General features: G+C 44.5%; 1 protein-coding gene across 1 annotated transcript in view; it reads left to right on the forward strand.

Moving 5' to 3' along the window:
• The first annotated feature begins 7,653 nt into the window (after window positions 1–7,653).
• Window positions 7,654–14,881, forward strand: part of ptprfa (protein tyrosine phosphatase receptor type Fa) — a 396,384-nt gene continuing 389,156 nt past the window's right edge. The window contains exon 1 of the mRNA XM_080430969.1: window positions 7,654–7,792. The gene's annotated coding sequence lies outside the window, so the exon portion shown is untranslated. The remainder of the gene's footprint in view (window positions 7,793–14,881) is intronic.

Below are 14,881 nucleotides of genomic sequence, written 5' to 3' on the forward strand. Positions count from 1 at the left end.
TGAACAGGGTTCAGTTGAATTGGCGTCCTGTGGTCCCAGTGACAAACTGGATGAGACCTCGTGGAAAAGCTCTCACGTACCAGTCACGTGACCTTTCCGACTCTCCCGACCGTAGGTAAACATATTACTGGAGATACGATAATAACTAGGGGTTACGTTGTAACCCCAGTTTTATTAGTATCAAAGTAATGCGCGACCAGGCCTCTGGTATTTTCGCTGTCTCCAACGGGCACCACGCTTAGGCGTATGGGCCCTTTGGATTATATGACGACGTTATCGGTTCCTATAGCCCAGCTAGCGCTAACGAGCAATGCTACAGGACGGATGTCGACGTTGGGCAAGACTCCGTGCCGCGTCACGGGCCTTCCCCACTTCCGGTGAGCGGTCAGAGCTCCACGGAGCAGATGACGTCACCAGCCCCCACCAACCCCTCGAACCCTCTGGCTCGATGCTTTTCTCGATGGGAAGCCTGCAGACCGAATCCTTGGGTGCTTCGCACCGTTTTAAAAGGCTACAGGTTGCAATTCTCAGCGAAACCTCCGTTAACAACCAAAGTGGTGTTCTCTCGTGCGTCAGGCCAAGCGGCCATAACGCTGAGGGAGGAGGTTTTGTCTCTCCTGAGCAAGGGTGCTATCAGAGAATTATCCCCCGATCAGAACCTACTGGGTTATTGTTCTGAGTATTTTCTGGTGAAAAAGAAGGGGGGGAGGGGGGCGTGAGACCTATTCTGAACCTGAAGGGTTTGAACAGATTTCTGAAGGTCTTCAACTTTCGAATGCTGACAACGGCAACGTTGTTACGCTCGATACGACAAGGGGATTGGTGGACGAGTATAGATCTCAAGGATGCCTATTTTCACGTCCCAATCTACCCGCCGTACCGGAAATTCCTGCGCTTCGGCTACAAAGGCAAAGTGTACGAGTACACGGTGCTACCGTTTGGCATGTCACTGAGCCCTCGGGTTTTCGTGAAATGCACGGAGGCGGCAATAGCTCCGCTGCGGCAGCAGGGTCTTCGTCTGCTGACGTACATAGACGACTGGCTGCTGGCAGCGGACTCGAGGGAAGAGGTGGCACGGCACACAGCGTTGGCCATTGCGCACCTCCAATCCCTGGGATTCACAATCAACGCTCAGAAGAGCGTTCTGATTCCGTCCCAACAAACCACGTTCGTGGGAATCTCACTGGATTCGACCACGATGGTGGCGAGCCTGTCTCAGGACAGGACAGCCGGCTTCTGGCATGTGTGCGCTCCTTACGCCTGGGGCGTCGGGTCACGTACAGAACGTGCATGCAGGCTGCGGGTCTCATGGCCTCGGCCATACACTTGATCCGGTTGGGCAGATTCCACATGAGTCCTTTTCAGAGATGGATGCGGGCTCTGGGGATCCCGCACTCCATGGGCTATCGGAAAGTGGTAGTCTCACCACGGTGCGTGGTGTCACTCGAACCGTGGACACACGCGTCCTTCTTGACCAAAGGGGTCAAGATAGGCGCAGTGATGTCACAGAAAGTGATTACCACGGACGCCAGCCTCTCAGGATGGGGGGCTGTCCACGAAGGCTACTCAGCCAGGGGGATGTGGGGCTCCGCACTGAGGGAGGCCCACATCAACTACCTGGAGCGGTCTTTCTCGCTCTCAAGCACTTCGAGAGCCGCATTGTGGGGTACCATGTCCAGGTCAGAACGGTCAATACCACAACGATGTGTTATGTCAACAAACAAGGAGGCTTGGGTTCCCTTGTGTTGGACAAACTAGCACGCGAGCTGACGCTCTGGAGCGTGCAACGCCCGGCATCGCTGCGCGCCACCCATGTGCCGGGCCTCCTGAACAGCGGGGCGGACCTGCTGTCCAGAGGGGGGCTCCGCTAAGGGGAATGGTCGCTTTGCCCGAAAGCTGTGAACCTGATCTGGGCCCGGTTCGGCCGGGCTCAGGTTGATTTGTTTGCATCCAGAGAGAACGCGAAATACTCACGGTTCTTCTCGGTAAGGGACAGGGACCTGTCCTTGGGAGTGGACACTCTGGCCCACAGGTGGCCGAGCGGCCTGCTCTACGCCTTCCCGCCCCTGGAACTGATCCCTCCAACGTTGGAGAAGATCAGAACCCAAGGCGGGACGGTTCTGCTGGTAGCACCAGCGTGGGGCGTGTGGAGAACGGAGATCTCTCCTCTCCTCTACGCCGAGCCGTGGCCTCTCCCTCTGTTCAGAGACCTTCTGAGACAGGGTGGGAGCGAGGTTTTCCACAAGGACCTCCAGGGGCTAGACCTGTGGGTCTACCCCGTGAGAGGACAAGTCTGAACTCGCAGGGTCTGCCCCCTAACGTGGTAGCCACCATACAGGGGGCTAGAGCTGATTCTACCATCAGGTGGAATATGTTTGAGTCCTGGTGCCTGGACCAGTCACCTTCGGTGGTGGCTTTCCAGGCTCCGGTGAGGAGCATCCTGATTTACATGCAGGACAGGTTGGACCAGGATTTGTCTTTCTCTACCATCAAGGTGTACCTGGCGGCCATTTCCGCTTGCCACGATGGGTTCGAGGGCAAGTCGGTGGGCAAGCACTCGCTGGTGCAACGGTTTATGGCCGGTGCTAAGCGGGCTAGGCCAGTCAACAGACCTTTATTCCCGAAATGGGACTTGGCAGTGGTGCTGGAGGCACTGTGCCGGGCCCCTTTTGAGCCACTTGAGACCGTGGATCTGAAGGTCATGAGTCTCAAGACGGTGCTCCTGGTGGCCCTGTGTACGGCTAAGCATGTCGGTGACATGCAGGCGCTCTCGGTGAGCCAGGACTGCATGTGGTTTTCAGACGACGGCAAGAGGGTTCTCTACTGTCAGAGGACAGCAGTCGGCCGTAGGTGGTCTCAGCTCTTCGTCTCCTTTGGCCGGGGTCAGAGGAAGGCGGTGGCTAAACCAACTGTGTCCAAATGGATCGTGGAAGCGATTCGGTTGGCCTATGTGAGTGGTGGGTCTGTCGTCCCGGTGGGACTGAAGGCCCACTCTACTCGGGTGTTGCTGCATCTTGGGCCCTTTACAAAGGGGTGTCGATGCAGGAGATATGCTCTGCGGCTGACTGGTCGTCTCCTTCGACATTTGCGGCTTTTTACAGCCTTGACGTGGCGGCATCTGAGATGGCGGACACAGTCTTGGGTGTAGTGGCTGGTTCGAGCCAGGGGAATGCAGAGCGTGCCTGAGGGGCATGCTTTTTCTCCCCAATTAAGTTCAAAGCTAGGGGAATGCAGAGCGTGCCTGAGGGCATGTCTTTTCTCCCCGCTTAGGTTCAAGCCAGGGGAATGCAGAGCGTGCCTGAGGGGCATGCTTTTTCTCCCCGCTTGTGCGGCTTTTTAGCCTCCCCTGGACCGGCTAGGCTAGGTCCGGGGGAGAGGAGGCCCTGGTTTCTCTTGTCACTAGTGGGTAGACTGGGGTCTACCTTCCTAGTTTCATATGACAGGACTTTGGTCTGTCAGGGCCTTGCTCTTTAATCCTTTTCCGCGTCCTGACCCAATGGGTCAAGGGCGCCTGAGGGCCATGATCTTGCCAAGGGCGGGATCTGAGGCCTTGGGCGAGCGGAAGGGTGGGTTTATGGTCTGGGGCTCCCCCAGGGGGCTTTTATGTGTCTCATAGTAAGCATACTGCTGAGAGGTACGCCATAATAACTAGGGGTTACGTATGTAACCCCAGTTTTATTAGTACCGTAAGCAGTATGCTTACGTAAAACCCCTTCTGTGCGCGATGTGGCGTGCAGAGTGAAGGTTTTATGAGGGAGTGCACCAGTGACGCGAGGGTATTTATACCCTTCCGGGTTACCGGTTTTGCGTCACATGACCCTGCCCAATAGGAATTGTGACCGGGAGCTCATGTGTTGTGCTCTGTCCATCGCCAGGGGGCGAAGATATCCCATAGTAAGCATACTGCTTACGGTACTAATAAAACTGGGGTTACATACGTAACCCCTAGTTACTAGTTACTTTGTAGATTTATATTTTTATTACAAAACATACAGTACATTCAGCCCTATACTTTGGCAATTAAAAAATATACAAGCTCACAACGTGTCGCATCGCAACGCGTTGTGAGCTTGTAGATCTGCTATTTTCTAATGATTTTAATACATGGTATACATTTGAAACTTGTGAAATGGGACATTCTGCGCAACGAGTACTTTCACTTTCGGTACTTTAAGTATATGTTGATGCCAACTCTTATGCACTTTTACTCAAGTACATTTTAAATAGCGGTCTTGTACTTGTAACAGACTATTTCTACAATAGGGTGTTGACACTTTTACTTCAGTAAAACATGTGAGTGCTTCTCTTCCACCACTGCAGACAGATCAGCAGTGGTGTAAAGTAACTAAGTACATTTACTTAAGTAATGTACTTACAGTAAGTACAATTTTGAAGTACCTTTACTTTATTGGAGTATTTCCAATTGTCTAAATGTGTTACTTCTACTCCACTACATCTCAGAGGCAAATATTGTACTTTTACTCCACTACTAATTATTTGAAAACTTTAGTTACTAGTTACTTTGCAGATATAAATATATTACATTATAAAACATACATTAACCACTTTAGCCCTATTTTATACCTAGGCTATTTTCAAACATTTTAGTACTTTTACTTTTGGTACTTTTACAGAGTATTACTTTTTTGGTACTTTAACAGAGTATTTCTACAATGCAGTATTGATACTTTTACTTGAGTAAGAAATGCGAGTACTTTTTCCACCACTGGGTATTGATACTTTTACTTCAGTAAAACATTTGAGTACTTTTTCCACCACTGCAGACAGATCAGTAACCTGGTTCACATGGTCTCGCGTCTCTCTCTCTCAGGAGACATCGGCAGAGCTCTGACCTGCAGGCCACGGTTCAGACAGACAGACAGACAGACAGACAGACAGACAGACAGACAGACAGACAGACAGACAGACAGACAGACAGACAGACAGACAGACAGACAGACAGACAGACAGGCAGGCAGGCAGGCAGACAGACAGACAGACATCTCTGACCCCAGGCCACGGTTCCTTCCCCCTCGCTCTGATGTCAGGAGGGACTGCGGAGACAATCAATCAGGTAGCTCTGTTTTCGCCCTCTCTCTCTCTCTCTCTCTCTCTCTTTCTCTACTTTAAGTAAAGTACTAAAAGTACTAACATGTTTGAAAATAGCCAATTTACAAGCTCACAACGCATTTGAGTAAATGTACTTACTTTACACCTCTGATACGTATACCTAGCTACTTCTCTCCCTCTCCCTCTCCCTCTCTCTCTCTCTCTCTCTCTCTCTCTCTCTCTCTCTCTCTCTCTCTCTGTTGATTCAATTCAATTCAAATATGCTTTATTGGCATGACAAGCATTCTTATATTGCCAAAGCATTACATACATTATGATACAAAATAATAATACATAGTCAGAATCAGAACAAATAATACAAACAAGACAAGGAAAAACATAAACAAAATGACATTAGTATATTAACTGTAGTAGACTTATAGTGTTCATCCATTGTCCCTCATTTAGTGGCAGGCTACTACATATTTTGCTACCAACCTTGAACATTCGTCTTTCTAGGGGAAAGTAGGGGATTGCCTGGATAGTCAAACTGTATCTTTGTTTTTGTTATGTTTGTGAATGTAGGGTAGTAATGTTTCCTTATGTGTTTATATTTGTCACATGCAGTCAAGAAGTGGAGCTCTGTCTCCACCACTCCTTGACCACAGTGAGAGCACAGCCTGTCCTCTCTGGGCAGACAGGTTTGTCTATATCGGCCTTTCTTGATGGCTAGGCTGTGCTCACTGAACAGTTGACCGAGGGGACTCTATCTCTGTGTCTCTCTCTCTCTCTCTCTCTCTCTCTCTCTGTCTCTCTCTCTCTCCCTCTCTCTCGTCAACCTGTAGCTGCAGCTGACCTAGCTTTGCTTCAGGGCAGACATTGTCTTCAGCAGCGATGGAAGAAAGTACTCACATTTCTTACAGTACTTGAGTAAAAAGTATCAATACGGCAACGTAGATAATACTCTGTTACAAGTAGAAGTCCCGTCTTCAAAATGTAGGCTACTTGAGTAAAAGTACAAAGGTATCACAATATACTTACAGTACCAAAAGTGAAGTATACTCATTGCAGAATGTTTCACAAGTTCAAAATGTATTTTTTCTTTTTTTTTTTAAATAGCAGATCTACAAGCTCACAATGTGTCGCCTCAGGACACATTGTGAGCTTGTAGATCTGCTATTTTCAAATAGCCAAAATATATAGTGGGCTGAACTGGTTAGTGTGTTTTGTAATAATAATCAAAATCTAATGTAACAAGTAACTAAGTTTTCAAATAATTGTAGTGGAGTAAAAAGTACTATATTTCCTCTGAGATGTAGTGGGGTAGAAGTAAAAGTATTGAAAATTGTAAATAGCCTACTCCAGTAAAGTAAAAAATACCTCAAAATTTAGAGTACTTGAGTAAATGTACTTAGTTACTCTCCACCAATGCTCTGAAGGGAGTGATTTAATGACGGTTGAAGGTACAGCGGTTCTTGTGAGGACACAGAGCCAAGAAAAGTAGTTGGTGTTTAGGTAAGAACTGGTTTGCTGGAGCTCAGTGGTGGAAAGTAACTAAGTACATCTACTGAAGTACTGTACTTGAGTACAATTTTAAGATGTTTTTACTTCACTAGAGTATTTCCAATAGCAGAATAAATAGCGTTGTGAGCTTGTAGATCTGCTATTTTCTAAAGATATCTATGTATGACGAACCTGTGAAATGGGATAACAATATTTTTTTTAACTTTTAATAAAGTAGCCTACATTTTGAACACAGACTTTTACTTGTAACAGATTGTATCTACATTTTGGTATTGATACTTTTACTTAAGTAAAACACATCAGTACTTCACTTCACTGACGAAGACTGAAACCATGTATTGTAGTCTGTTAGTTGGTGTTTAGGTAAGAACTGGTTCACTGGTGAACACGACATCACAGTCCCTCTGGCATGTGATGACATCACAGTCCCTCTGGCATGTGATGATGACATCACAGTCCCTCTGGCATGTGATGATGACATCACAGTCCCTCTGGCATGTGATGATGACATCACAGTCCCTCTGGCATGTGATGTCACAATGGACTGCGGAGCAAATCAATCAGCTGGCTGTGATTTCACCCTCTCTCTCTCTCTCTCTCGCCTCTGTTTCGTCTTTGTGTGTGGGTGTGTGTGTGTGTGTGTGTGTGTGTTTGTGTCTCTCTCTCTCTCTCTCTGTCTGTCTGTCTGTCTGTCTGTCTGTCTGTCTTTGTCTCTGTCTCTCTGCCTCTCTCTCTGTGTTTCTTTTGTGTGTGTGTGTGTGTGTGTGTGTGTGTGTGTGTGTGTGTGTGTGTGTGTGTGTGTGTGTGTGTGTGTGTGTGTGTGTGTGTGTGTGTGTGTGTGTGTGTGTGTGTGTGTGTGTGTGTGCGTGTGTGTGTGTGTGTGCGCGCGCGCTCGCGTCTCTCTCTCTCTCTCTCTCTCCCCCCTCCCCCCTCCCCCTCTATCTATATCTCTATCTCCCCCTCTCCCTCTCCCTCTCTCTCTCTCTCTCTCTCTCTCTCTCTCTCTCTCTCTCATAACAACCTGTAGTAGAGTAGACGTATAGAGCTCCACATACAGTGGAGTTGTTCCTTCAGGCAGACACAGTGTTCAGTGAACTCATAGACACTTGTTTCATGTCAGTTGAAGGTACAGCAGTTCTTCTGAGGACAAGAAGACAAACCTGTCACAGGAATATTCACATTCTGTTTGCTTTCCTCAGGGGAACATCTTGACGTTTAGGTAAGCACTGATTTCCTTGTGCTGCTCTGTGATGTCATGTAGCCTATATGCAATGATGGAAAGTAACTAAGTACATTTACTCAAGTATTGTACTTTTTTTTATACTATTGTACTTCATTTTGAATTTTTTTGTTGTTGCTTTACTTTACTGGAGTATTTCCAATTTTCTGTACTTTACTTCTACTCCACTACATCTCAGAGGCACATATTGTACTTTTACTCCACTATAATTATTTGAAAACTTTAATTATTAGTTACTTTGTAGATTTGTATTATTATTACAAAGCATACCACTACAGCCCTATATATTTCGGCCATTTGAAAATAGCAGATCTACAGGCTCACAACGCAATGCAACACATTGTGAGCTTGTAGATCTGCTATTTTCAAAATAATTTTATACATTTTATACATTTGAAAACTTGGGACATTAAGCATAATGTACTTTCTACTTTGGTACTTTAAGTACATTTTGATACCAATACTTTTTTTTACTTTTACTTAAGTACATTTTGAATTCCTGACTTTTACTTGTGACAGAGTATTTCTACATTGCAGTATTGATACTTTTACTTAAGTAAAACATTTGAGTACTTTTTACACCACTGCCTTTATGTACCTTTTTCTCATTACTTTATACTTCTACTCCCTACATCTCAGAGGCAAACATTGCACTTTTTACTCCACTACAATTAATTGTCAGCCTTGTTAGTTACTTAAGTGGCTTAAGTGGTTATTAATCAATAATTATGTTTCTGAAAAAATGGCCATTCTGCATAATGAGTACTTTTACTTTTGCTAATTTCATCTCGGAACCCATTCGGTTAACAAAAGAAAATGATCAATATGTTCTCCTTTGTTGTCGCCTCTGGGGGCACCACCTACTTTTTTGTGTAAAACAGCAACTTGTTTTGGCTCCTCCCCTTCCTTAGTCCACTTCCTCCCGGGTGCTTCTGTGTTTATTCCTACTAACAACAACACTAAATGTGTAAGACAAGTTGTGTGTTTATTCCTACTAACAACAACACTACATGTTTAAGGCAGTGGTGTGTTTATTCTACTAACAACAACACTACATGTTTAAGGCAGTAGTGTGTTTATTCCTACTAACAACAACACTACATGTTTAAGGCAGTAGTGTGTTTATTCTACTAACAACAACACTACATGTTTAAGGCAGTAGTGTTTTTATTCTACTAACAACAACAACACTACATGTTTAAGGCAGTGGTGTGTTTATTCCTACTAACAACAACACTACATGTTTGAGGCAGTAGTGTGTTTATTCGTACTAACAACAACACTACATGTTTAAGGCAGTAGTGTGTTTATTCCTACTAACAACAACACTACATGTTTAAGGCAGTGGTGCTGACAGACTCTGTCTTGACAGATGCATTTGATGCTAATATTTTACTCAAGTCAAATTTTGAGTTTTGCTTATAATAAAGTATTTTTTTACACTGTTTTATTAATACTAAAGGACCACTTCACCCATTTTCAACCTCATCTTCAATTCTGTCTACTCACTCTGTGTCTCAGAGGAGGGCTGTGGACAGTTCAGAAACCTGTCTACCAGTGACATCATCGGTAGGCAGGTTTGTTAATTTCAAACAAAACAAAACACAACTTTTTATTCATGCAAGAACAATGGCAAATTTCAGAATGCTTACTTTCCAGGCATAGAAAGCCTGCGGTTTCTATTAGTTTGGAATCCCCATCGATGACTGGTAGGCAGGTTTCTGAACTGTCCACAGCCCTCCTCTGAGACACAGAGTGAGTAGACAGAAATGGTAATGAGGGGGCACGGTGGCACAGTCACCTCACAGCTAGCAGGTCCTGGGTTCGATTCCCACCGGGGACGCTGTGGGCGTGTCTTCTCCTCTGCGTCATCAGTGCCCATATCCTAGGTGGAGTTGGTGAAAGGGCCTTTCTGTGTGGAGTTTGCATGTTCTCCCCGTGTTCCCTAGGGTAGATACCCTCACAAAAAACATGCAGTGATCCTGGTCTCTATATTGCCTCCCCCTGGTCAGCAGGGGCGCCTGATGGAGGGGAAAGGAACTGGTTGGAATAACGTGTTCCTTCCACGCGCTACGTCCTACCGGGGAAACTCCCCCCTGTCAGGTGATAAGAAGGCTTGTTAGCTCTCATGCATTGAAGGAGGCATGAGCTTGGCTCTAGGCTCTCCCTAGGCTGGCAGAGGGAGTGTAGCGCCCAGGATTACTTAGACAATTGGCACTGGGTGAAAAAAGCATACGGGGACAGCAGAGATTTTAGCGTCGTGCTGCGAGCTTGTGCGTCACCTATTTTTGAACATTTTTGAACATCTTGAAAATGTGAGAGCTACTCATCTAGAAGGCATTGTAGAATCGGTTTCAGGTCAAGGGTTAAAAATAGTGGTGGAAAAAGTACTCAGATGTTTTACCTAAGTAAAAGGATCAATACTGCAATATAGAAATACTCTGCTACAAAAGTCCGGAATTCTAAATTTACTTGAGTAAAAATTCAAAAGCATTGGCATCAAAATGTACTTAAAGTACCAAAGTACTCATTATGCAGAATGTCCCATTTGAAAATAGCAGATCTACAAGCTCACAATGCGACGCGTTGTGAGCTTGTAGATCGGCTATTTTCAAATAGCCGAAATATATATAGAGCTGAATGTATATTTAGTAAAAGGGGAGTAAAAGTACAATATTTTCCTCTGAGATGTAGTGGATTAGAAGTAAAAGTATTGAAAATTGGAAATACTCTACTAAATACCTCAAAACAGCCCTTAAGTATGGTACTTAAGTAAATGTACTTAGTTACTTTACACCACTGGTGAAAAACATTATAATAATAAAAAATCACAGTACAGATTTCTCACCAGTAATCTCCTTGTGCCAGTTAGCAGCTGTTGGGGTTTCGTGAGGGAAGCAGATCTAGCTGCTCAGTTGTTTTGAGATGTCTGCTGTTTAGTGTGTTTTTTGAAAGAGTTGGCACATTCTGAAAGAAGCGCTTTGCAAGTTGTTTTGCAGGAGCTGCAATAATCCTGTCATTAGCTCTGCTCTGTCGGATGGAGAAACGTGCGCTTACTTTATTTATCATGGCGGGATTTGCACTCGCAACAGAGCCTAATGAGCTGGCACGCCACGCACACACGCATGCACACACACGCATGCACACGCACGCACGCACGCACGCACGCACGCACGCACGCACGCACGCACGCACGCACGCACGCACGCACGCACACACACACACACACACACACACACACACACACACACACACACACACACACACACACACACACACACACACAGACAGATGTAAAGACAGAACCAAATGGACCCTTACAGGTCTTCTGAGAGTGTACAACTGGAACCAAATGGACCCTTACATGTCTTCTGAGAGTGTAAAAGTGGAACCAACTCAGATAGTGTACAAATGGACCCTTACGGGTCTGTAACTCAGATAGGATACACATGGAACCATATGGACCCTTACGGGTCTGTAACTCTGAGAGTAGTACAAATGTACAAACATTTGTACTAAACTCTCAGAGTTAAATTAACATTGAGGAGTTTACAGTGTAGCAATAGAGACACACAGGTACTACAAATTTCACGCCCACTTTTGAGACAGCGCCGCTACTCGAGGTCCGTTAGAACGATGAACTGCAGCTCTCAATGTAATCTCTATGAGAGGCATTGTAAAATACCGTAATTTCACTGGTTAACTACTGAGGCTGTAGCGATTTTTTTGTGTTCTAACTGACCCATTTGTTTAATTTATCATTTTTAATGTCCCATATCTGTCATCCCGATATACTACCCAGTACCCACAATATACTATAATATACTCCATCAGTGTGTCAAAAGTTCTAGCATCTGAAATCTAAAGTTTGAGTGGTCGCATGGTATATACGTCACGGACGCATCCCTTGAGGTTTTCAATACCCAGTATCATTTTTATAGGCTATTTATTTTGGACAATTATCCAAACAGCATCTTGCAAGACTATTTGTATATTAATACTATCCTGGAGAATTCACTAAGTAGTTGAAAATGTCGAGATATGTCACTCCTCCATTTAGTTGGGTTATTTCCCCAACTTACATTCAGGCAAGTTAATACAACAGCAGTAAACCCACACGTTTTAATTTTTCATGTACCGTCGGAGCTCCACGGTAGGTAGAAAATTAATATAAGCCTATGAGATGCTCAAAATAATGACATGAACAAAGTCAGTCAGGATTTGGATGAGAATTCAAAGTCGGCGCTCGTAAAGACAGTGATATCACAGAAATGCGACTACTTGTCTGTCTGCCGTCTACCCTCTGCTGTGTTAACATTATGGGTAACCCATTAAAGTGGCAAATTAAATGTGAAACACATAAACTATTAAGAAAACAAGAAGATATGATGACAAAGACACTCCATACATTTGGAAACATATTTTTATTTAAATTAATATCGTCTCCAGTTAATGTAGGATATTTTTTTATATATATATATCCCGCGATTTTGTAACCCTTATTTTTCACCCGGTGCCAATTTTCTAAGTGATCCTGGGCGCTACACTCCCCTCACCAGCCTAGGGAGGCCAGGGCCGAGCTCATGACTCCTTCAATGCATGAGAGCCAACTGACCTTCTTGTCACCTGACAGGGGGGAGTTTCCCCGGTTGGACGTAGCGTGTGGAAGGAACACGTTATTCCAACCAGTTCCCTTCATCAGGCGCCCCGGCCGTCATGGGGGAGGCGTTATAGCGACCAGGATTACTACATGTTTTTGTGAGGGTATTAACTACCCTGAGAGACACGGGGAGAACATGCAAACTCCACACAGAGTAGGCCCTTTCGCCAATGTAGGATCATTTTAAAAGTAGGCTAACTCTCATATCCTCTCATAGGGAATGCATTGGCAGCTGCAGTTCATCGTTCTAACAGACCTCGAGTGGAGGCGCTGTCTCAAAAGTGGGCGTGACATTTGTAGTTCCCGTGTGTCTCTATGCGACGTGTTGTGAGCTTGTAGATCGGCTATTTTCAAACATTTGTATACTTTTACTTTTGGTACTTTAAGTATATTTTGATGCCAATACTTTTGAACACAGGCCTTTTCCTTGTAACAGAGTATTTTTATATTGTGGTACTGATACTTTTACTTAAGTAAGAAATGTGAGCACTTTTTCCACCACTGCTAATAGCCAAACAGAAATGCAATTTACATGTTCCAATATTCAACGGAAAAAACACAGTTAAATTGATGGTCAAGTCAAATGTGGTGATGGTGACAGTAGTTCTACACACACAGTAAAGATATGTGGTGATGGTGACAGTAGTTCTACACAGAGTAAAGATATGTGAGCGGGTACAGTGCTTTAGGAAGCAAGGGGGCATTTTTCATTTTTCATTTTATTACAAATTGTTGGAGTACAGAATATAAGCTTTCATATGATGTATCGTTCATTGAAATTGGAACACATTTGAAGAAGATGTGACCATTTGAATCTTGTCATCTATAATAGTCCAAACTGAGATAATCCCTTCTAAAGAATTTCCACTTCTAAGCACCTCTCAGCTCCAGGTAATGGGCGTGAACAATGGGTAATTTATTCAACCTAGCCACTCCTCTAATCACTCCCCCATTTTCGGATTTTTACTGTGGAAAGTAACTAAGTACATTTACTCAAGTACTGTACTTAAGTAAAAGAAAATAGGTATTTTATACATAGGCTATTTGAAAATAGCCGATCTACAAGCTCACAATGCGCATCGCAACGTGTTGTGAGCTTGTAGATCAGCTATTTTCAAACATTTGAGTACTTTTACTTTAGGTACTTTAAGTATATTTTGATGCCAATACTTTTGTACTTTTACTTTGATTGAACTCAAGTAACATTTTGAGCACAGGCCTTTTACTTTTTATATTGTGGTATTGCTACCACCAAGTGCTTCTTCCACCACTAAATTTGACCCACTGGTTGTCGACTATAGTCGAGGTTTACCTATTAATAATAAACACACGCACCAGCTAGGTCCTGGATTAACTCTAACCTGGTGTTTGCACTCTCCATTTACAACCCGTACATCTACATAAACGTTCAGATTTCAAATATAAAGAGCTTACCTCATGGCCATTGGCCACGGATGTTACCATTCACTTCGGGTGGGTCTAAGTACCCGTATCTTCCATATTGTTCAATAAAAAGCATTTTAATCCGATCGGCGGACATTTTCTCATAGAGCTATAACGTATCAGGAGTGCAATACACCCCCCAACCGATACGGCCGCGTAGTTGAAAAAAAAACGGAGATGGCCATCAATCGGATCAAAATGCTTTTTATTGAACAATACAGAAGATACGGGTACTTATGAGGGCCCGTACATAATTATAACACCCGTGGCCATGAGATAAGCACTTTATATTTGAAATCTGAACGTTTATGTAGATGTACGAGTTGTAAATGGAGAAATACAAACACCAGGTGTACGTTCTGCCATGACGCTTGGCGGCGAGCTAACAATGCTAAGCTCCTAGCCTCGTTACTCCACCGTTGTTTTGACCACATCTTCGGTGAAATACTTCCATACGAACGTCGAGCGGCCTGTTGTTTAGCTGGGGCTGCCCTCACCTAGCTGCTGTGTTCGCTACAATGTTATATTGTTTATACAACTAGATTCTGTCCCGAAAAAGACTAACGCAATACTGGCCGCTTCCTAGCCCTGGTCCAGAGCGTTAGTGAGTTCCCTCTAACGCCCTCTACAGATCTGGACAATTTGAACTTACCATTAACCAAATCTGTAGAGGGCACTGTGGAGTAAATACAAATAATCTCCGTCTCGCGGATGTCGCGGACATATTTTATTTTCTGCCCAAAAAGTGTATTTTACAGAGTAGGTGGGGTGCTGAGAGGCTTCCCACCTTCGAGAATAGACTTTCAACAACACAAAACAGCCTTTGCTTCGATGAGTAGCAAAATGGTTTTGTTTATTTTCACTACTCTTGAGCCCTCGCAGGGCAGTGGAATTCTTGTACAAGCCACCACAGAGAGGAGCGAAACTGATGGGCGGGGATTAGGCTTGTAACCAGAGAACAATGG

The sequence above is a fragment of the Gymnoscopelus braueri genome (assembly GCF_963280865.1).
Source record: "Gymnoscopelus braueri genome assembly, chromosome: 6".
In the NCBI taxonomy this organism is placed as follows: Eukaryota; Metazoa; Chordata; class Actinopteri; order Myctophiformes; family Myctophidae; genus Gymnoscopelus; species Gymnoscopelus braueri.